Source organism: Canis lupus, chromosome 6, assembly GCF_003254725.2.
Source record: "Canis lupus dingo isolate Sandy chromosome 6, ASM325472v2, whole genome shotgun sequence".
NCBI lineage: Eukaryota > Metazoa > Chordata > Mammalia > Carnivora > Canidae > Canis > Canis lupus.
In genome coordinates this window covers 7,184,571-7,208,434 of record NC_064248.1, presented here as the reverse complement: position 1 = coordinate 7,208,434, position 23,864 = coordinate 7,184,571, and the positions used below count along the sequence as shown (strand labels likewise).

The 23,864-nt window shown below is 51.5% G+C and overlaps 1 protein-coding gene across 1 annotated transcript in view; it reads right to left on the bottom strand.

Annotated features, from left to right (window-relative positions):
* Positions 1–16,061, bottom strand: part of SRRM3 (serine/arginine repetitive matrix 3) — a 55,023-nt gene extending 38,962 nt beyond the window's left edge. The window contains 1 exon segment of the mRNA XM_025425871.3: positions 15,928–16,061. The gene's annotated coding sequence lies outside the window, so the exon portion shown is untranslated.
* Positions 16,062–23,864: the final 7,803 nt, after the last annotated feature.

Below are 23,864 nucleotides of genomic sequence, written 5' to 3'. Positions count from 1 at the left end.
GCTTGTTAGAATTAGATAGGATTGGGACACCTGGGTGGCTCAGTCACTTGGGCGTCTGACTCTTAATTTCCACTCAGGTCGTGATCTCAGGGTCATGAGATTAAGCCTTGGGACAGACTCTGTGCTGAGTGTGGAGCCTGCTTAAGATTCTCTCTCTCCCTCTGCCCCTGTCCCCTGCATGTATGCCTGTGCTCTCTCTCTCTCACAAAAAAAAAAAAAAAAAAAAAAGGTAGGGTTGCCATATTTGACAAAAATACTAGGATGAGGGATCCCTGGGTGGCGCAGCAGTTTGGCGCCTGCCTTTGGCCCAGGGCGCGATCCTGGAGACCCGGGATCGAATCCCACGTCAGGCTCCCGGCATGGAGCCTGCTTCTCCCTCTGCCTATGTCTCTGCCTCTCTCTCTCTCTCTCTCTGTGACTATCACAAATAAATAAAAATTAAAAAAAAAATACTAGGATGCACAGTTGAATCAAATTTGAATTTCATGAATTTCATATTTGGGGCATACTTAGGCAAAAAAAATAATCATTGTTTATCTGAAACTGAAACTTAACTGGGTGTCTTGAATCTTTACATCTTGACATCAATCCTACCTGGGACCCACCCCAGACCTACCAAACTTGAATGTCTGGGGGATTGTTGATGTTTCCTGAGTGATTCTAATACAGACTCTCTCTGGACCAGCCATTGGGATCTGGTGTCTGGAGCAGCAGATCTCTGATTTTTTAGGCATCAGAGTCACCCAGAGGGTTTGTTAAAATGCAATTTCATTTTCTGATTCAGTAGATCTGGGGTAGTGTCTGAGAATTTGCATTTGCAACAAGTTCTCAAGTGCCCTTGATGCTGCCAGTCCTGGATCACACTGAGAAGAGGAAGGACCTCCTCAATCTGGGCTGTTCCAGAAGAAAGCCAGGACTCCTGCAGGGAAGTCATCTAGAGTAGATTTCAGCTGAGTCCAAGACAGTATTTTTTTTTTTTTTCTTAGCAATCAAACCTTTAAGAAAAAAACTAAGCAGTTCAGTTCCTTGCAGGATAGGTGAGTTCCCCATCACAGGAATGTTCAGAACAGGAGGTAGACATTCTATTCACTCAACAAATACCCACCCAGCATCTACTCTGGGCCCTACACTATGAAAAGCTGAGCATTGGAGATGCACACGACCCTAGCCTGGCCATCTGGGAGCTCATGGGCTGGCCTGGAAGACCAGATGGATGGTACAGCCATTTACTGGGATGGGGAACATGGAGGGTAAAATGGGGGTACACTGAGAACAAGGAGTTTGTGGGGATCAAGCAGACAGTTGTGGGGCCAGAGCCATAACTCTCACCCTGACCCTAACATGTTAAGGTCCCTGGGGACATTTACATTTAGTCTCTTTGGAGGTGGGGCAGAAAATGGGGAAGTTTTTTTCTCTACTGCTGATTGGCTGTGAGACCCTGAGAAAGCCACTCCCCTTCTCTGGATTCTGTTATCTCCACCAGACAATGAGGATGCTGGACTTGAAGATCCCATAAATCCTTTTCTCCTCTGCAAGTCTAGGTAATACTAACTCATATGTATACTGCAAGTCTTCAGCCTAGCCTTTTCCTGCTGAGGGTGTCAGTGGCGGGAGCCACACCATCAACCCCCAGAGCTCAGCCCTAAGGCTGTCCCCAGCATCAGGTCAGGTCCCAAGGGCAAGCCCAGATGCTGGGCCAGCCACATCCATGTGCACATTACATCCTGGAACTCTAAGAGAACACCAGCTGCCGGGGGAGCATCTCCTCTTCTGCTGGCGAGGAAGTGGTTCAAGGGCCAGAGCCCTAACCTCCAAGCCTTATGGCCGAGTCCCTGGGCTGACCTCCTTCCCTCAGACCCAATCCAGGCTCCCCTGAGCAGGCTTGGCTGAGAACAGGATGGAACACAGTCTGGCTGCTAGGACTTTCAAGTCCAGCTTTGCTGGTAGAGATTAACTGAGGGCGAAGCAGCCCATCCATACAGCAGTGTCCAGTTGGCTGACAGTCACAGAGGCCTCACAGCTAATGAACTGATCACTCACCCTGGGGCTCAGAAGGATAGGATGCTCAGGTCAGTAGCAACCTGGCCAGGTCTGGGAGAGGGGGCACTGAACCACATATGCATCTGAGTGGGAACCCTGGCCCTGCCGTGGAGAACCTCAGTTTGATGGGGAGATAGGGAGGCTTTGGGGGGAACTCATGAGCTGAGTGACCTTGTTCAATTGACTAAAACTCTATGTCTCAAGTTTCCTTGCCTGTAAGGTAGAACTAATAATAGCATCCTCCCTCCAGGTTCGTTGTAAAGGACCAACCCCTGGGAAATCCCTCACAGAGCCTGGCATTTTGATGAGTGTCTCATCGGTGGTCCTGGGGGTCACCCTTGTTGCTTTGTCAGTGGCACCGTCCTCTTCAGGACATAGCGGGTATGAGGAATCCCTACACGTGCAGGTGAAGAGGTCTAGGAAGCCTCAGAGCAGGGGTCTGGCACTTGGGAGGCTGTAATCTGGGCCTGATGTAGGAGTTGTCATTACATTGGGAATACTAAAACCCGAGAGTGAACCAGGTGGTTGATTGTGGAGGGAGGTGAGGCAGAGGCTGGCCAGGCCAGTGGGTGGGCACCACTCCAAGGAGCTTGCTGGACTGACTCTGCCTACTTTCCCTTTCCTCCTTGCTGGCCACTTCTCCCCCTCCCCATCTTCTAAGCCTCCAGCACTGGGGCACCCCCAAGGTGGGTACCCAGGGGCCCCCTTGGTTCCCCTAGAGAGCAGCACCCTTCCCCTGGGGGCTCCTTTACCTGCCCCTGCCCTTGAGAGACCACCTCCCCAGATACAGTGCTGGTACTCAGTGCCACCACCCCCTCAAGGTACAGATTTCCACAGCTTCAAGCAAGCCCTGGATCCCTGGTCACCCACAATTCAATTACCATCTTGTCACTAAGGTCCTCCTGCTGTTTCCCATTGGCCCAGGACAGAGATGGAGGTGGGGCGTGGGTAGACAAGGATCACTGGATTCAGAGCCAGAACACCTGAGTTTGAATTCTAACTCTACCATTTGTGTCTGGGCAGCCAGGGGGAAGTCAGTAAACCTCCCCAAGCCTCATTTTTTCTCATCTGTAAAATGGAGACAATACCCCCTACTTCCTAGTGTGATGGAATGGTTGTTCTTTCAGTGACAAGCTTGTTATGAAGACAGATCCTGATTACCCTCCTCACCTCACCTCATGCTGGGAGAACAAAAGAGACCAGAGGGGGTCTGTCTGTGTTTGTGAAGCTCTGGGAAGGCTTCACAAAGGCGATGGTGGTTGAATGGGCCCTTCAAAGGATGAGTCTCAGTCCTTGGTAGGAAGGGGGGATGCAGGCAGGGCATAGCACGGGCTGATGGCAAAGGCGAGGCAGGGCCCAGGGATCTAGGACAGAGGGCCAGGGTGTGTGGGATGCATGATGCGGTGAAGGTGGGGTCTGTGAACAGAGGGTGAGCCCTTCTGGAGAAGAAGCCCAGTGTGTGGACAGGGGGGCAGGGCGGGGCAGGCCTCCTGAGCTTCTTGGAGAAAAAAAGATTCTTTGTGGCTGTCAGAAACAGGGTGGAGGGCAGCCCCTGTGGTGGGTTTAGTGCCGCCTGCGGCCCAGGGCGTGATCCTGGAGACCCGGGATCGAGTCCCACGTCGGGCTCCCTGCATAGAGCCAGCTTCTCTCTCTGCCTCTCTGTCTCTCTGAATGAATAAATAAATAAATCTTAAAAAAAAAATTAAAAAAAAAAAAGAAACAGGGTGGAACTTACAAACACACAGGAAATCAGGTACTTAGATTGTGAAACTAAGTCCAGGTCTTTGTAAAAATGAGTGTGCAACCATAGTGGTTACCAGGCTGGAAAAGAAAACTCATCTCTGAGAAGTCCACAAGGTGTCCCTACCCCAACTCCCATCCCTGGCACTGAAGCCAGGCTGCACCCATGGCACTGACATGTCTCCCGGAGCAGTAGGGGACTGTCTCCTATTAACCCCACCCTTCCCTGGGGGACCCTTCTCTCAACCTCCAGCCCATAAGCATGAGTATGGGCAGAGGGGCAAAGATAATCAAGTAGTGGGTGGAACAAACTGGAAGCCTTCCTGTGCAACCTGTGCAAGAGGGCAGGGCTGGGGGCTAAGGGCCACAGGATCAGGTAACAGCCCCCTCAGCTCTAGGTTCAGGTCACTTATTCATGTCACAGCTATTCAGTGAGTGGCCACTGATGCCTATAATGTAGCAAGATAAGTTCTGGGATGGGGGATGTGGCAGAGATATCAACTGAGCTGGGGTTCCTGCAGAGGAGCATAGCTGGGAGGTCTTCTTGGAGGCAAGATCTTAAAGCTTAAGGAGGAGCTGTGGGACAGTGAAGGGGAGGAAAGATGTTCTGGGCAGAATGTGGGGGTGTGTGGGAAGAAGTCTTGAAGAGAAAAGAGGGAAGAGCACGGGCTTGTGCATGACTGAGCACAGAGGCCCAGAGAGGGGGTGAGAAGGAACAGAGGAGCTAGGACCATACTCTGCAGGCGATGGGGAGCCAGGGAAGGCTGTTGAGCTGGGGAGGTCATGGTCAGATTTCATTCTGGAAAGCTCTCTTGCTGCCCAGTGCTCTCACTTTTGGGGGTCCCTGCCCTCTGGAGAGAGGTCTGACCCTAAGAGATAGCCCAGTCCAGGTGCAGACCAGCAAGTGGCCAAAGAGCCAGCCCGGGGTTCAAGTCGCTTACTAGGTAAACTGACGGTAACCTAAACTGACAACCTCTGTGCTTAGTTTCCACACCTGTAAAATGGGATTAATATAAATGCCTCCTCTGTTTAGGGACGAAGTAATTAGCCCTTAAATTAAGGGTACGCAGTAAGTTAACTGCTAGTTTTACCCATAAACAATGCCACCCAGTCTGAACCACTACAGGCATGAGTTAACCAGTAAGACATAAAGATCAGTATAAATCAGAACAGATCGAGTAGATAAGTACCATCCCAAATCAGCACCACCTTGGAAAGACTAGCAGGCCAACAAGGTGGCTTTTCATAGATACCAAACCACCTAGACCAGAATCCCCTGGTAAGAAGATCCTGCAGCATGAGGCTGGGAAGCAAGGCATTCAGACAGGCTGGCAACGAGAGGGTTAGCAGAGTGAGTTTCCTCCCTGCCTCCTTGGAGTCTCTCCTGGGAGGTGCTGGCACTGCTGTTTGTTACCCAACCCACGAGAAGAGGCTGCAGGGGGGAGGGAGAACCGCTGAAAGCCTTCCTTTTAATTATTCAGCAGCTGAGCTTCCTGCTGCCCCCGTTGGAGCCAGAGGAAGGCTCTGGCCAGAGCCCCTGGGCTGGGTCTGGCTGGGTTGGGGGAAGGGCCAGTTCCAGGAGGACAGGCAGCCTGGCCCACGAGGGTGCTGGTACCACAGCTTGGGCTGCAGCCCTCGTGGTCCAACTCCTGCCCCTCCTTCCCATCCAGTCTGGCCTGGGCGGGGCTTGGAGCTGTCCTCTCCCTACAGCCTGGGTTTGCTGTGGAATGGATGCGGCAGGGCTGGCCAAGATCCTAGAGTCAGGATGGGGAGTCAGGGCAGGCAGGGAGGGAGGGCAAGCCCACTGTCTACAGAGAAAGCCCAGGCAGCTTAGCTGGCATCTGGGTCCTGAGCAACCTGTACAGACCCCCTGTGTCTCAGGCACATGGCACTCTAGAACACACTAGTCCCCGCTGTTCCCTCTGCCTGGAATGCCCTTTCCCTTCCATTTTTTCCTACAAGATGCTACTCAAGCATCTCCTCCTCTATGAAGCCTTCCCTGACCTCGGGTGGGGGATGCACCTCTGCTGTGCTCTCAGAGACTTGCTCTCCGGCCACCACTCAGCGTTTACTTCTTTCTACTGTGACTGCTCCCTGGCCTAGTGAGGGCTCTTCAAGACCTGTGGCTCCAAGGGCTCTCCAAGGGTAACATCCAACCTTATGTCTCTTTTTTGCCCAGCACAGAGCTTGGCACAAAGCAACCAAGCTGTGAACCTTTATTGAACCATCTGTGAGACTTTGTTGAAATTCAGTCTGTGTTTGCACAGATGGGGAGCTCACTACTTGTTTTTTACCACTGCCAGAGACCTCAGCAGGAAAGGTCCTTGTTTCCTACTGTCAATATGCCCAGACTTTGCAATTGTCGGCATTTTTGCACAGGTTACATTGTCATATACTTTGCAAAACTTGGAGTTCAGTTCTGTCTTTGAATGGGCAGAAACGACTTGCCTGGCACCCAGGCTCCCACCTATCAGCCCAGGGCCTCTGTCTCTGTTCCTGTTGGGTCTGATTTAGGTTCCTAGAGCAGAGGATTTGGGAGGCAGGTCTCTATGGATAAGGAGGATTCTGTTGTCTGCTCCCCATAGAGGAACCCACAGTAAAGGCAGTACAGGCCAGATGAGACCAGCACAGGCCAGTATAGCCCAGGACAGGCCATGGACAGCCTGAAGCTGGAGTTCAGACTAGATCCATCAACAGAGGACAGTGGGGGAACCCAGAGACCGATGCAGACCAGCATTATAGTCCAGTGTAATAGAGCCAAACATGCAATACCGGTCATTGAAAATAATGCAGAGTGCCTGGGTGGCTCAGTGGTTGAGCATCTGCCTTCGGCTCAAGTTGTGATCCCGGGGTACTGGGATCGAGTCCCACATCGGGCTCCCCACAGGGAGTCTGCTTCTCTCTCTGCCTATGTCTGTCTCTCTCTCTGTGTCTCTCATGAGTAAGTAAATAAAATCTTAAAAAAAAAAAAAGGAAGAAAGGAAGAAAGAAAATAATGCAGACGAGTTCAACCTGGGAGGCAGATCTGTATAGACCAGTGCGGATCCCAAAGAGGTAAGTCTATATATTAGACTCCCTCCCCTGCACTCCAGTGGAACAGGAACCCTATCCCACCCAGCCTACTTTGCTTCTCCCTCCCACACTTGGGAGCTGGGCTGAGGAAGGATAAGTGGACCAGAATCTGTATGATTAGATCTCTTTTCCTGTTTGAGACTCAGTGTTCCCATCTGGATTAAGTATCAGGGGTCTGGGTACGGTTGGGGCCAGGGTCGGGCTGGGCTCTGAGTCTCTGGCAGTCCAAGACTTCGAAGAATCGAAGTTGGTGGTGATGTGTTGCCCCAGGGGTTCTCAGCAGGAAGGACATGTACGGGACAGAGACAAGCCCCTTCCACCCACTGGGGAGGGTGACAGGAGAAGCCAGGGCAGCTGCCTCCAAGGCCCACACAATCTCATTATGGAAAATTCGCTGTATTGACTCAGCTCTAATCAAGCAGGCTGCCCTGGGCATCCCCCCCAGGTTTCTGTTGGGCCGGGAGAGATCAAAGAGGGAGCCAGGCTGGGGGGCTGGAGCCTCGCCTGCCATTCCCATCGATCCAGATGCGCCTCCTGTTGCTAGGCAACAGCCTCCAGTCTCTTCTGGTCCTTCTTCCCCCAGGGGCTGCAGGATTGGGCAGTAAAGGGGAAGAGAGAGACCCCACATTCATTCTCTAGGTCTTCCCTTACCAAACTCGAGATCTCTGTCACCAAGGCTCTCCTCTTACCGAGGAAGTGCTCCCCCACCTCATCCTGGCAACTTGACCCTCCTGCAAAAATGGACTCCTCTTCTCCCCTCACATTTGTATTCATCTCCGGAATACTGAAAATTCACACCTCCTGTGCTCCACGTTAAACACTCTCTCAGGAAGACAGGCCCAGATTTTGGAGAAGAGAAGGGACCCACAGGAGTTCTGCAAAAAAGTCAAGGCTACCAACTTCCAGCCCAGCATTGGACTGGATGTAGGAGCCATTTAAGCTTCAGAGAGCGGCTCTGAATTCACACTCCCAGTTTTGAGTGGGTTGGCTTTTTTTTTTTCTTTTTCTAAAACGTAGGATGCATTTCATAGTAGTTTTTTTTCTTTTTTGTTTCAAGTGCTATAATTTAAAACTGTAAGTTGTGTTTTAAAACAGGCATAAAAATGTACTGTGGGCTTTGGGGGCTGTAATTGACTAAATAATGCAAATCTGATCACTTGATCACATTTAATATTATGCATATTTTATCTACCCTTTACTGCTCATCTTTTCCTTTTTTTTCTTTTTCTTGAACCGAATATATGCATGCCACCCAGCAGTTGTTATGTGGTGACCTACTTAGATCCTGACTTATTTAGGATTTTAAGGTCTCTCTCCCCTACTCCAAGGTCTTTACAACCCTTAGGATTGGTAGGCATCTCCCTTTTCCCACTGGTCCCTCATCAGACCTTTTTCAACACAACTAAGGACAGGAAGACGGGCAGCCCAGGTGGCCCGGTGGTTTAGCGCCGTCTTCAGCCCAGGGTGTGATCCTGGAGTCCCAGGTCGAGTCCCACGTCAGGCTCCCTGTATGGAGCCTGCTTCTTCCTCTGCTTGTGTCTCTGCTTCTCTCTCTCTCTGTGACTCTCATGAACAAATAAATAAAGAATCTTAAAAAAAAAAAAAAAAAAAAAAAGACAGGAAGAGTATGAAGAGCCAGAACTCAGGAGTTCAGGGGCCCACCCCTGAGAGCCACTGGGGGACACAAAGTCCCTGTATGGCCGTCTTGGTGCCCTTGGTCCTGCCACTGCCTGCCACCTGCTCCCTTAGCTCTGCAGCATGGTGACAGCTCCTCCCTGACTCCCCTGCTCAGCCCCAGTCACACACTTCAACTCTGAGAGGCACAGCTTTCCAGGGTCCTTGACAAATGGTAGCCAATTAATGTCAATTAATCTGATTAGCCTAAATAGTTAATTAAGCAGTTAATTAACAACATCATTGACAATAACCTATGGCTCCTGAGGGATTGTGGGTGGGAGGCAGGAATGGTCGGGGAGGGGGAGGCTCTCCTTGCTCTGGAAAGGGGTGAGTCCCTTAAGGTCAGATTGTGGGGGAGGCTGTTCTCTGAGTCTCCACCTGGGGCCTCGTCTGACCCCACCCTCAACACAAGCCCTGCCCCCTGCTCCCTGGCCAGGTTTGAGAGGATCTGATTTATTCAGGAGAAGCCACACCTCAGCACATCAGAGGAAGGCTATTGTCTGGAAAACTCTTCTGCCCTAAAATCCCAGAGAGGAGTTGCCGCCTTTGCTGCCACCATCCGCACTCCAGACCAGGCACCTTGTGCCTCGATGCTTCAAACCCTGTCAGGGCCATGGACTTTCCCAAGCTGCAAAGCAGCCCTGGAAGGAAATCACCATCTTTAACCCATCCTACAGATGAGGACACTGAACACCTCCCCTTGGCTAGACCCTGTGTTTGCCTTGAGGACCTGTGACAGTGACTAACACGGGGTTTCTGCCCTCAAAGAGCTGGTCTGTGTTATCATCAAATGGCGCAGCCTCTTTATTCCTACCGGGTCTTATTTGGGTGATGCTGGTGACCTCATTAACCGCCCTGTGCCTCAAGGATCCCCCACACTGGCACCTGACCTGACTCCCTCATAGGATGTTGTGAGGACGGATGAGTTGGTACGTGGGAAGTACAGTGTACGGTGCCCAGCACTTGGGAAATGCCTAATGGGTGTTCACAGTGATTATCGAGGGAGATGGGAGGGCAGACAACCAGCCAGGACAGAGGACAAAACGGCCCAGAAGGAAGGACAGGACACTTAGCACAGGACACTTAGGGGCCCACGGAGGGAGGAGAGCTTGGAATGAGCAATTGTCCATAAGACATGGGAGCAAAGGCTGAAGTTCAGAGAAGTAGAGGAAGGGGGAAGAAGGGCATCCTGGCAAAGGCAACAGTGTGTGCTAAGTGATGAGATGCTGGTTCCTAATTCTGGCATGGACACTCACCTGGGAGCTTTAAAAATGCAGACCCCTAGGACCCACACTGACTCCATCATTATGGGTGGGTGCCAGGAATCTGCTTTTCACTGGTGGTCCGGAAACCCCAAGGCAGGTACGCTGCACCCAGAGACCATGGCTGCAGTGGTTCTGGGTGCCCGGGTGGGGAGAAGCTGAGCTGCAGTAGGAGAGGCCCCAGGCCATGTGACCCGTGTCCTGAAAATACACTGCAGGTCCCCAGTTCTCTCCATCTGTCCAAATCATGCTCGCCCTTCGGGGGTGACCTTCCCGAAACAGCTCTGGCTGTTTGCTTACCTGCTGGGAACATCTCTTGGTTCTTCCTGCGGACCAGACTCCCTGGACACCTCCCTCTCCAGCCTGGTTCTCAGTACCTGAGCCCAGACCCTGACTCTCCAGCCACACTGCTCCCCAAGTGCCTGGTGTCCTTCCCTCTATATCTCTGCTCACGCTATTCCCTCTGCCCAAAATGCTTTCCGCCTTTCCTTCCCCTGGCAAACCTGTACTCCTCCTATCAAGTCCATCTGTGAAGCTGGCTCCAAAGTCAACTGGGCAAGCAACCTCTCCCACTGCCAGTGCCTCAGCTGTCCTTGGAATGCTCCCTCATTAACCCATATTCTGTCTCAAAACATTCACCAGTTTATGGGCCTGCTCCCCGCTAGATGTTGGGTTCCAGTGCCTAGCACAGAATTTGGGGATGACAATGGTAAGTGAGCTTTTAAGTTCAGAGGAGCTGCTGAGCAAAAGTTTGATGGATGGATGGATGAATGAATGAATGAATGAATGAACATCTCTGTTTTCTGATACATGAGGAGCAGGGGACAGAAGGAGAATTTTGAGGCAGGGAACAGAAGTGTTCTGGGGACACTAATGGATGGTTCACAAGGACCAATAAACATATGTCAGACAAGGCCAGACAGGGAGGGGGGACAGGGCTGCCTAGAGGCAGGACCTGCTGAATGTCCTAGCTTCCTCATGGGAGGAGGGGTGGCTTGGCTCCTCTGCCAGTCTTGAAGCTGGCTCCCCCAGCCTGGAGTTCTCTGATACTGAGGGCTATGCCGGCAGCTGGAGCTGGGCATAGGGGTAGGCTGCCTCCTAACTTGCCCTGCCCCTGGCCCACAGCTCTTTCTTTCTCCCACATCCACATATACCCCTCTCAAATCTCCCAGTGGCATGTCTCCAGTACCTGACCCCTTTGTAGTCACCTCTTCCTACCCCCCCGCCCGCGTGTTTGTCCTTGGTCTCTTTCCATCCTTCCCCCTGCCCCAGTGCAGTCAGAGTGGGCTTCCTAAAGTGCATATCTGACCATTTCATGACAATGCTCCAAAGCCTTCTTTGACTTCCCTTGCCTTCCAGATAAATCTCCAGTTCTTACAGTGGTTCTTAAGATCCTTCACGACCTGTTTGGACCTGTCACTTCCCCCTGGGCTGCCCTCCACCCTCTACTCCCAGGCATGCCCTCTGTGCTATGGCCACATTAGATTATTCATTATAATGAGGCATTCAGTAGATCTTGACTGTGTGGTCTCATATTCAGATGACTGCCATGTCTGAGGGGAGTACACTCGATTTTATCCTTGCCTGAGTCACTTCTCATAGCACATCAGGTGGCAGATATCAATATGCCCATTTTACAGGGGAGGAAACAGACTTGATTGTGGAGGTTGGGGCCCAAATGAGATCAGAGCACAGGAGACTGGCAATCGCTTGACTTCTCCTTATAAGCTTTCTTCTGAGGTCTTGTTGGATCCAGGTTCTCACCTTTTCCAGGAGATGCATGACCCTCACATGCTCCTCCTCCCCCAGCAGCTTTGGCCCTTCTCTCCTCAATCCCTGGCTGATTGTCATAGGGCCCATGGCCATCCTCTCCTAGGAAACCCAAAGCAAGAAGACCTGAAAGGTGTGCTCCACTCAGGAGGGAAGGGGGGGATGTTCTCCTCTCAGCTCCCACCAGCTCCTTTGGGAAGCAGCTCCACCCATGTCCAGCCTTCAAATGGCCATTAAAAGCAAGCTTTTTGAAGAATCTTTAAAGACATCAGAGAATTCTCATGATAGAGTGAAATATAGGATGCTGACTTCCCTCACCAGTGTGTTCTCAGTTATTTAACTCTACATATCTGTGAACACATGGACAAAATCCTGGAAGAAACATCCCCCATGTTCTCAGTGGCTATCTCCAAGTGGCAGAACTACAGGTGATTTCTATTTTCTCTTCGGTTTTTCTATTTCTCAAGTCTTGGACAAGGCAGATGTGCCATTCTTGGAATCACAAGAGTTCAATGAAACTTGCTTTTACCTGTCTCCAACCTGAGGAGTTGTGGGAGATGGTGGTAGGGATGGAGTTCAGTGTGGGAAGGGTCTCAAGTCACAGGCCATACTCAAAGCTAGAAATAAAACAGGTAGGCCAAGGGCTCCCCAGTTCAGTAAAAGCTACCTGTACTTCAGGGTCCAGTTCAATGGGCCCAGACCACCTCATAGGGCTCAAAGACCCCAGCAGGATGCTAAGGGAGCTGTGGTGCTGCTTGCCAACTTCAGCTGGCACAGCAGCCTCTACAGTGGGCAAGAGGCCAGGGTGAGGGTGGCAGGAGACTGGGTCTGTAACTGTTGGTGATGTGCCCCTCCCTATCATAAGCCCCTCTGCTCACCTGGGCCTCCTGCCTTCTCACCAATCTCTGTCTCCTCTCACAGAGCAGCCCATCACACCCCTTCCTCTCCAAACCCACTCTCACTGAGTACCCTCTGTGATCCTTCCACCTCTCTGAGCTCCCTACCCCTTCACTGGGCCCAGGGGGGTGTTAGAATTGAGGAGGAACTTTCTGGCCTGACATCCCTCCCCATTCAGACTGGACTAGTCACCGGACCGATTCATTCCCTCTCCAGGGCCCCACATCTGCTCTTCAGAGCATCAGCTGCAAAATCCCTCCCTCTCTCCAAGACATTATGAATAAGCCTCAACCACAGCACCACTGATGCTTCCCTGGATTTAGGGCCTGTGCACATGTGTCCTGGGAGCTCCTGGAGTCTGATGAACAGCTCTGGGAAGTGTGTGTGGGATACCTTCAGTGACACTGCAGGTCACCTCCAATCCTGGGCCAGGACAGCTAAATCCTGGCTCAGCCAAAGAATCTGGTAAGCTACTGGGCCTCTTCAAGGTCTACCTTCTAGTTAAGACCCCAAGTTTGAAAAAAAAAGACCCCAAGTTTGTAGATGGGAGGGACGGATGAATTTTAAATCTCAGCTCCAACTAATAAAGCAAACATTGAAACACTTGGAGGTGACTTCTTAGCTTGCCAATAGAACCACAGGCTTCCCAACATACAGATCTACAGAGCAGAGAGATCTTAAAATTGTGGTGCTGGCAGGGCTCTTGGGGGTCATCCAGTCAAACCCTATTGTTTTATGGCTGAGGACACTGAGGCCCAGAGACAGGTAGGGACCTGCTCAAGGTCACAGAAGGAGTCAGTTAGGGATGGGCCCAGAAAGAAGGTCCTTGGACTCCTGTCCCAGAGCCCTTCAGTTACCTGTACCACCTGCCTCCTCCCACCTCCTGCCAGCCCACAGTGCCACAGTGCCCTGGCTGACCCTCACCCAGGAGAGCCTGGGGAATTGAGGACAGAATGATGTGGAAGCCACACTGGGCCTCTGCAGCAGTGGGCATGGGCTGCACCGAGACCTTGCTCTGTGACCTTGGCAAAGTCATGTCACTTCCATGCCCTGGTCTGCTCCTTTGTGAAAGGGAGCAAAAACACCTTTGATACCAGGTTTTGTGAGGGTGAAATGAGGTCATGTGTGTGAAGTGACAGGTGCCCAGCAGGGGCTTGGAGTGTGTAAAGGAGTCAAGGAAGAGAGAGTGGGCTCCCCTCATCTTTCAGCAGAGCCCCTGATGGCTGCTGGGACAGGAGGAGCCTTGATTCTGCCCCCAGGGCAATGAGAAGTAGACAGAGGAAGAGAAAAGTCAGTAGGGGAGGCTGACCCCAGCAGTGCTGGCAGTGGCTATTGACTACGGTCCCATCTCAGGGAAGTAGGGGCTAGCTGCTCAGAAAGGAACAGGCAGTCACTGGCTTGCTGAGGTCAGCAAGAGACTGGCTGGCAGGCAGAGGAGGTGAGAAGTGGGTACGGCAGTGAGCAGATGGGCCTGCCAGACCCAGAGTCCCCCTCTGGCAGGAGTGACAGTGGCAGGGGTGGATTGCGATGGGGGCACCCAGCTGGCCAGTTCAAAGCACGTTCCACCTCCGAAATATCCCAGTGACCTTGGGGGAGTCAGCTCCTCACTGCACCGCACACCCTCATTCATACGCCTCAGGCTCCCCACCTGGAAAGCTGGCATAATGAATCAAGAAACTGGCATTTAACTGGGCCTTGCTATCAAGAGGCTGGGACAGGTCATCAGCTATACTCTTGTCCCAGGGAAGACAGCTTGGGTAGCTTCATGACCTTGGGAAAGTTACTGGTCTCATTTCTCAGCTGTGAAATAGGGACAATGATATCTTCCTTGGGAGGCTTTTGTGAGGATTAACTGAGTCATCTGTAGTACTGTGCCTAGCATGGAGCCTGGTATGAGGCCTTCAGCCAACGTTTAGCTCCTCTGGGAAGAGAAAGACGGGCTTCAAACAATGCTGAAAAGTTTCCCACCTTTATCCAGCTCCTCCTTACAAAATTCTTACTTTCATTCAATCGACTAACACTTGCCCAGTATTTTATAGCCCCAAAGTAATCTCCCATCCATTGTCTGGATTATTTCTTTGAATGGCAAAGTAGATGCTGTTAACATGACACCTGTTCTACTGGTTGGGAAATGGGCTCAGGAAGGATCAGTGGTGTATCCGAAGTCATGTAGCTTAGATTTGAACTCATTACTCTCAGACTTCAGAGTCCATGATGCCCTACCCACCTATCCCTTCTTAAAATCTAATCAAGTCTTTATTCACCCTTCAAGAATTCCTCCTCCACCCCTCACAGGTGAGTAGGATGGGGCATAAAGTTAAGGAACCAAAAAGCTGGTAATGTGTGGGAGCAATTTCCTAGCCAGCTTGGTCCTATTTCTGTCTGGGGAGGAATTTGGTATCTGTTGGGCCACGACCTTAAGAAGCACAAGGAAAGTCTTCAGCCCCTGTCCTGCTCTCCATCTAAGTTCCTGCCTCTTCTCTTGATGCAGGACAAAAGGCCAGCTCAGGCCCTCTGATGCCAGAAGTGGGTGAGTGAGTGAGGTCTGAAGGGAGTGAGAAGTCGCAGCTCAGATACAGCACAGGTATTGGAGTACCAGGCCAGACCTGGGTGCCCTTCTCTTGCTCTCTGCCAAACCCATCCCCACAATGGACCTGCTGCCAGGAGCAGGAACTGCAGGAGGCTTCAACACTGCCCTGGCAGGAGCCCTGGGAGGGAGGGGGAGGAGGAGGATTGGCAGAGGCTGCGTCTCTTCTCTCATCTCTCCTTTTTACCAGAAATTTGCTCTGAGCTCAGGCCCACTCTGAGCTTCAGAAACTCTCCCCGGGCATACAGGGAAGCCACAGAGATCCCCTCGAAACTCCTCATGGCTATTTTTTTCTTCTATGCCCTCCATCCTCTTCCCAGTGTGAGAGTAAATGCCATCCTGTGTGAGACCCAGTTCTCATTGCCAGTTCCTGCCTCCCTAGGGGCATTTGGACAGCTGGGAAAGGGGCCAGGCCGTCCCCTGTGCTGCCACCTCCTGCTGGACAGAAGCCCAGCATTCAGGTGGGGGCTTGCTCCCCCCACCCCTGCCAGTGACCAGCATCTCCACGGGGTCCCTGCATTGGTCTCTCCCTTCCCTAGGGAGCAGGTCCTTCTCCTCAGTTGGGGGAGGGCAACTGGACTGCAGCTGGGGGCCTCCCTAGCCTCTCATGGGCCAGGCCATGGTCATTTATGCCCAGGGGAATCCTGCCCATGACCCCGTAGGGTTCCCACTTTCTCTATTCCTCTCAGTGAAATGAACAATGTTCCTTATCTCTGTTTCCCAGTGCCTCACACCCTCTATCAAACACTCTTGCAGTCCCCCAACGTATCCCTTGCTCCAGGGCCTGCGGACTCTGAGCCCCCCGTCCGACTGTGGAGGCCCAAGGTTCAACCCAGCCCCAGCCCCTCTGGGAAATGCCCCCGCCCCACTAGGGGCTCTCACCTCCCCGCTGACCGCCTCGCTCCGCCGGGTGCTGAAGCCAGGCCCTCCGGCCCCGCTGGTCCCGGCTGCTTCTTCCGCTTGGCTCGGCAGGGCAGCTCCGCGGCCCCCACGGCCCCGCGCCCTCCGTCTCCCCGCGGACGCCGCCGCCGCCGATTGCTGAAATGCTGGACAGCGCACCACCATGGAGGCGGCCTCCCTGTCCGCCCGCCGGCCAGAGCGGCCCGGACCCCACAGCGCCCCCAGCAGGCCCGGAGGGCCCCCCGCCGCGGAGGCAAGGAACTGGGCGTCTGGCAAGGACTCCACCCCAGCGACATCAGTTCCACTCCCTGCGGGTGGGAGCACTCCAGCCCCCGAAGCTCCTGGGGCCAGGGAATTATTAATTTCGAACTGGAAGCAGAACTCGCTATCCTGAGTTCTCTCCAGGGCACTGCTCAGCTGGTGTCTAATAGGGTCCTGGGATCCGACTGGGAGATGCCTCAGGAGGTCCCTGTTATCCTGCATCCCGATAGCTGACTGAGGCTGGGAGGGGTGGTGCGGGGGTGGGGTGGGGGAGGGCCATCCTAACTGGGAGAGGAATTTGAGAACGGAATCTCTGGACCTTTGGTGGTGCTTGTTTGGGCGTCTGGAGTCATAGGTTCAAGTCACCCTTTGGCTACTCTCTTTGTGACTTTGGGCAGCTGTCTGACCTGCAGTTTCCACCTTCTTTTCCTTGCCCCACAAGTGAGCGGTCTGAGAGTTGGAAATTCAAGGGTAGGGCCGGCTCCTGAAGAGGCTTTGGAAGTCCAGAGACCTTTCTCTAGTGGAAGCCAGGAATGTGAGGCCTTTGGTTGGGGCTCACTTAGCCATGTCCTCATAGAAGCTTCGGGTCCCAAACAACAAGGCTGGAAGTGCCAGAGCTGGCTTGAGCAGCGCCCAGACTGGGGTGAGGCAAGTGACAGTCTTGGGGCTCAGATTTTAAGAAGGGCACTGAGAGTCGTCCCTGGATGGAGTATATTTGTTCTAAGTCTGTGTGTTTCTGTGCCTGTGTGCCCATATATAAGTGTCTGTGCATGCCTTCCCCCCTCTCTCGCTTCCTCACATTTCTTCACCTACATGTGTCTTTGGAGTGTGTGTGCGTTGAGTGGTTGGGATCTTGGCACAACAGGGCCATTCCAGTCTGCTGAACAAAGCTTGGGGTGGAGGAGCGGGGTGGGCTACAGCTGCTGCTGCCATTACCACAGCCTCATAGCCCCAGGGGTGAGTCCTCTGCTGGTCTCCTGCCTTCTGGCTGCATGAATATTTTATCTGCAGGGGCCTTGGTCTGGCTTAACACCAGTGTGTTCACTCTTCCTGCCCCGTTTGCTGGCCAGGCTTCCCAAAGCAGAGCAGGGAGTAGACAGATCAGGGCTGGGAGAGAGCCTCTGAAGGGGGCCTTGCCTTGCCTGGGGAGCCATGGCTGAGTGTGCACAGGGGGTGTGGGGAAGGCCAGAAGCGGTGTAGGAAGGGGGCATCCTCGGAGAGTGAAACCTGTTCCTTAAATAAAATCAAGGTGGCTTTACAAAACCTCACCACACTGATTGGGTCCTGACCAGCCCTGGCCTCAACTGTTTGGAACTAGTGCCTGGGCACACCTTGCTCTAGCTGGGCACACTTCCTCCTGCCCTTCCTCATCTGCCCTGCAGCCCCTGCACCCCGCACCCCCCATCCCCCACCTCCAGCTTCACAGAGAGAGGTACTTCAGGGAAGAAGGAGAGAGAGGCCCTGCAAGCTGGCTGCAAGCTAGCCTCCCCGGCTGCCTTGGGCCCTCTTTCTACCAGACCTGGGATGGGGAACCCCGATGCCTGGGCATCCCCTCAGCCCCAGTAGCTCCCTTATCCCTTATACTCCCTTGCCCTGCCACAGAGGAATAGGCCTCTACCTTGGGCTCTCTACCAGACAGCTAATTTTCCAAAAAGGGCTCCTTCTCTTGCGTTATTCATTTCAACAAACAGCATCACCATCTGTGCTGGTTTTTCTCCATTTGCCCCTCTGAGTTCATTCTCCTACCTTCTTTGGCCTTGGGAGGCTGACCTCTGCAGACCAATTACCCAGGTTCCCTTGCCCTTGGCTACTGGTTGGGTTCCTTCCAGGGGAAGCATCACCAGGAGGATGAAAAGCAGGAGGAAAGAGGAGCTAGGGATTAATTCCCCTGATGGGTTCTTCTCCAGCTCTGGCCCAGTGACCACTCATCCACAGCTCTAGGGCTCCTGGCCTGGCTATGGCATTGTTTCCTCTCTGTGGCCCTTCAGGCCTAGTGTTGGTGGCTCCTACTACTAAGAGTCTGGTCGCTTCTCTGTCCTTGTTGGCTCGTTCTCATATCCTGACCTGCCCCTCTGTGCACCACCCCTTTATGAAGCTCTCTTCACTTAAGCCTTTGGAGGTGTTGTCTACTTCATTCTGGGTCTCTGCCTCACGTATCTCCCCACCCCAAGCCCAGCCTCTACGTCAGAGCCTGTGAGGCCTTGAGCCCCGTCTGGTTCCTCTTCTCCCTGCAGACCTTCTACCTCCTGGAACTATCCCTCTTCTTCACCTTCATGGTGTCTGCTTGGCCCAGGTCCTGGACCCCTGCCTGGTTCCCACTCCTACCTATTCCCTCCCCCTGAAATGTACATATCTACTCCAGTCACACTTGACTGATGAGACTTTCAAATACCTCACCATATAGAGTGCATCTCCTTGAGCAGTGCTATTTTCCCCTCTTACCTTCCTTTAAAAAAATTATTGTGGGCAAGCTTGGGTGGCTCAGTCCATTAAGCGTCTGCCTTCAGCTCAGGTCATGATCTCAGGGTCCTGAAATGGAGTCCTGCTTTGGGCTCCCTGCTCAGCAGGGAATCTGCTTCTCCCTCCTCCTCTGCTCCCTACTCATCCTCACTCTCTCTCTCTCTCACAAATAAATAAATAAAATCTTTTAAAAAATAAATTATTATGGTAAAAATATACATTACAAAAAACTGATCATTTTAATCATTTCAAGTGTATAGTTCAATGGCATTAAGTCTATTCACACTGTTGTGCAGGCATCACCTAAGCCCAAACTGGAACTCTCTACACATGAAGCATTAACTCCCTGTCTCCTCTCCCCTCAGCCCCCTGGCACCTGCCACTCCACTGCCGCTGTCTATGAATAGGATTGTTCTGGGGACCTCATATAAGAAGAATCGTATAGTGTTTGCCCTTTTGTGTTTGACTTATTTCACTTAGCATCATATCATCAAAGTTTTTCTTTTTTTAAGATTTTATTTATTTATTTATTTATTTATTTATTTATTTATTTATTTATCTAGCGTGAGCAGGGGGAGGGGCAGAAGGAGAAGGAGAGAGAGAATCTTCAGTAGACTTTGGACTGAGCATGGAGCCTGATGCAGGGGCTCATTCCCACAACCCTTGAGATCATGACCTGAGCCCAAGCCAAGAGTCGGACACTCAGCTGACTGAGCCAACCAGGTGCCCCATCCCTTTCAAATTTTTTTTTTAAATTTTTATTTATTTATGATAGTCACAGAGAGAGAGAGAGAGAGAGAGAGAGAGAGAGGCAGAGACATAGGCAGAGGGAGAAGCAGGCTCCATGCACCGGGAGCCCCACGTGGGATTCGATCCCGGGTCTCCAGGATCACGCCCTGGGCCAAAGGCAGGCGCTAAACCACTGCGCCACCCAGGGATCCCCCTTTCAAATTTTTAATAACAGGTGTGAAGTATGTCTCGTTTTGGTTTCTATTTGTATTTCCCTGATGGTTAGTGATGTCAAACATGTCTGTGTTTTCTTAGTGGCCATTTGTCTGTCTTCTAGGGAGAACAGAACCTCCCTCATGTGTATCTTGTCACCATCATCATATTATTCATCCAACTTGTGTTTTTTTTTTCTGTCTTCACACCCTACACCTTGAGCTCCATGAGGGCAAAGACTTGGTTACTTGCTCTGTTCCCAGTCCTCACACATAGTAGGTTTGCTCACTAAATAGTTATTGATTGAATGTCTAACTGTTTCTCTGGTTGTTTTCCCAATCCATCTTCTGCCAACCCTCAGCAGCCAAAAGTTTGTCTGTCTCACATTCTGCCACTTGTTTTGTGAGAACAATAACGCCATATATACGAGGCACCTGGGTGGCTCAATCGGTTGAATGTGTGACTCTCTTGATTTTGGCTGGGGTCATGATCTTGGCGTTGTGGGGTTGAGCCCTGAATTGAGCTGAGCATGGAGCTTGTCTGGGATTCTTTCTCTCTCCCTATCCCTTCATCACACTCTATTTCTCTCTCTCTCTCAAAAAAAAATTCTTTTAAGAAAATAATGTGTGAAGGCACCTGGGTGGCTTAGTCAGATAAGTATCTGCCTTTGGCTTAGGTCATGATTCTGGGGTCCTGGGATCAGAGTCCCACATCAGGGTCCCTGCTCAGCAGGGAGTCTGCTTCTCCCTTTCCCTCTACTCCTCCCTCCTGCTCATACTCTCTCTCTCTCTCAAATAAATAAATAAAAATCTTAAAAAAAAAAAAAACTCCATGAATAAGCCTTTTCAAAGTAGGTACAGGACCCAGAGTCTGATTCAGAGCCCTGCACCTGGAGTCCGTTTGTGCTTTCCCATCCCTCCTATAGCCAGACTCATTTGCCTATAGTCTGTCACTCAATGTGGCATTGCCCACGTCCCCGTTGCCTCCCCTTCCAACCCCTGCATCTCCCACTGGCCTCTGCAGTTGTTCTCTCCCACCGGTAACACCTGTTCCTATATCCCTGTCTTTCAACATTCAGCTCCAGGGAGAACTCCTCCAGGTGTCCTCCCCACTGCCTGTACCTGATCAGCCCTTCCAGGGGCCTCATGGGCCGGGGCAAGAGCAGGCCCTGTGATGCGGGGCCAGGCCAGGCCAGGCCAGGCCAGGCTGGCATCCTACACTCACCAGAGCTCCAGGCCCAGAGAGTAGCCTTGACTCAGAACTGGCCTTACCCTTTCTCTCTTCTCCCGCTGTGTCTCTGTCATCCTCTTTCTGTGCCATCTTGTATCTAGAACATGACCTGTATGAAAACAGGGCTGGGTCATGTTTATCTCTATTTCTCCCACTCCAGCCACAGGAGGCAAGAGTCATTGCTTATTGAATTGAGTTGTCTAATTTTCTGACTGTCTTCAAGTTGCACTCCATCTTTCTCCCTCTTAAAAAAATTTTTTTTTGCCTCTCCACTCCTCAATCTACTACTCTCTTTTTCCCTGGCTTTGCCTTATCTCCTTCCATTTATTTTTCTGTATGATGGGATATAGACATGGACCTTGGGGCACTTGTCCTTAGAGCCCATCCCTTGCTTCTGGTGCTGCTTAAAGTGTTCCCCTGACCCTGCGCATCAGAGCCACCTTAGATGCTTGTTGAATGCATTGGTGTCTGGGCCTCTACAGACTTACTGTAATGATAGCTACTGCTGTGTAACAAATACTCCAGAACTTAATGATTCAAATGACAATGATTCTTAACATATCTCACAAATTTGGTGGTCAGAAATTTGGGCAGGGCTTGGCTAAGGTGATTCTTTTGCTCCATAATGTATTGAATGGGGTCATTTTCCAATGGGATGACTTTCAGCCAATGGGTGGCTTGTGGACTGGAAGGTCTAGGACACCTTCGTTCACATGTCTGGTGCTCCTGGTAGGGATGGCTATAGTGTTGGACTCAGTTCGCTTTCTCTCTTTCTCCAAATAGTCTTGGATCTATCCATGTGGTGTCTCCAGCAGAGTCATCAGACTTCTCACAAGGCAGCTTAGGGCTCTGAATGCAAGCGTTCCAAAGAGGAAGTAGGGCACAACATAACTTTCCCCATTTTTTATTGGTCAAAGCAGTTACAGACCCTACTGCATTTAGAATAATTTTGTCACTCATATTCAAAGGTGAGGGACATAGATCCCACCTCTTGATGGGAGGAGGAGCAAGCAGTTGGTGGCCATTTTTTTTTTTTTTTTTTTTTTTTTTTAGATTTTAATTTTAGGGATGCCTGGGTGCTCAGTTGGTTAAGTGTCTGCTTTGGCTCAGGTCATGATCTCAGGGTCCTGGGATTGAGCCCGTGTTGGGCTCCCTGCTCAACAGGGAGTCTGCTTCTCCCTCTTCTTCCACCCCTCCACCTGCTCATGCTCTCTCTCTCAAACAAATAAAATCTTAAATTTTTAAATTTTTAAGTAATCTTAATCTGTACACCCAACATGGAGCTCGAACTCACAACCGTCGCATGTTCCAATGACTATGCTGCTTGGTAGCCATCTTTAATCCACCATATCTAATGAGTGACACTCCACAGTAGATCTGCAATCATGCTCCTGAACTTGAATACCCAATGCTATGGCCTTTATCTGCCCCAGAGCTCAACTCTTGGGCTGTTCCTTTGCCTGGCATACCTCACAGCTCTGTCACCATGGATTGACTGTCATTTAACAGTCCCCTTCTTTGGCCTACCTCCCCACAGCACACAGTGACACTTGTGTGAGACACATGGGTAGGCCACAGGATAGCAGGATTCAAGCATGCGTGGCCAGCAGGCATTTGCAAGAGACTGCACTGGGCATGTGGTAATGTTGAGTGATTGCATAATCCTGTTCTCACTGGAGAGAAAGGCTGGAATTGAAAGACAAAAATAGTCCCTTGAACCTCAACTCCAGGGGATTTGTGCAAAGCTGCCCAGGGCACATAAGACAAAAGGTGACAATCTGAGGCCACCTGGACTTGTTGATCCTCCAATGAGTGATAGGTGTGTCCCTGGTGTGTCTCTGGTTGGTGTGGGCCTAGGGACACTGAGGGCATGGCCACTGTTCTCCATGCTGGCAAGAGTGGGGAGGGGTCAAGGTGCTGAAAATGTCTTCCAAGACTGGCTGGACTTGGGCCCTCAAGAGGCTACTGAAACAATCTGGGAGATATTTTTGGAGAAGAGTCTTTAGCTGAGCCCAAAGCGTGGGGAGGGTGTGACAGACTCAGTGGGAAGTGGGTCTGGAGCCAGATTTGCCACTGACTAGCCGCATAGATTTGGAAAAATGATTTAAGCCTTGGTGAGTCTCAGTTTTCTCATCTGCAAAATGGGGCTAATAATACCTGCCTGAGTCCTGAGTGTTGTGCTCCTTTTCTAATTATTATCTATCTTCTCAGGGTGACAGCCTGAAGTAAATTGGTGATGTGGTTGAAAGGTCAGTGATGTTCTGGCCAATGACTTGGGCATCCAGGTCACTCCCCTGGTCCTGGTATCTTAACTGCTCATTCTTTGCCCCTGGCCTCAGTGGGTCCTTTCTCTCTCCTTGGTCCCATCCCTGCTGTTCTGGTGCCCCATCTGTGCCCAGCACGATGCACCTCTCCCTCTGTGCCTCTGCCTAGCCCACTCAGGCCTCCTCTTCCTGTCCATTTTCTTCCCCTCCTCTGGCACTTCTCTCTCTGCAGAGCCTGGGAAATTGAGGAGTCTCTTGTGGCAGACAGGCAGGGCTGACCTTGAAGTGGATCTTTAATAAAAAATGAGCAGAAGCGTCAGCCTCCCCTCCTCCCTCTTGCCTCTTGCTCTCTTCTCCTCTGCCTGTGAATCTCCCATAAGGAGCACTTGCTGTAGAGTAAGCATCACCTTCATTAGGGAACTTTTGGAGGGCACAAATCCCTGGGATGCAGGAGGGTAAAGGAAAGAAGCTTTTGGTGGCATTGGGAAAATGATACAGGGGAGGGTCTACCCTCTGAGGTTGTAGGTCCTGCTTGCTTCTGCCTTAGAACTTTGCATAGGAATTCACCCCACCAAGGCTTCCATTGGAACAACTGTTCCAATGGTTCAGTCCCTAGTCTGGTCCAAGGCAATCGTGGATTAGAGTTGGGGGGCCAGCAACAGCAGCATCAGGTGGACCCAGGAGTAAGAGTGACTCACACTCCAAACTTGGCTTGGTCCCAGCATTATATTCATTCTCATTATTTCAAATCCTCATGATGAG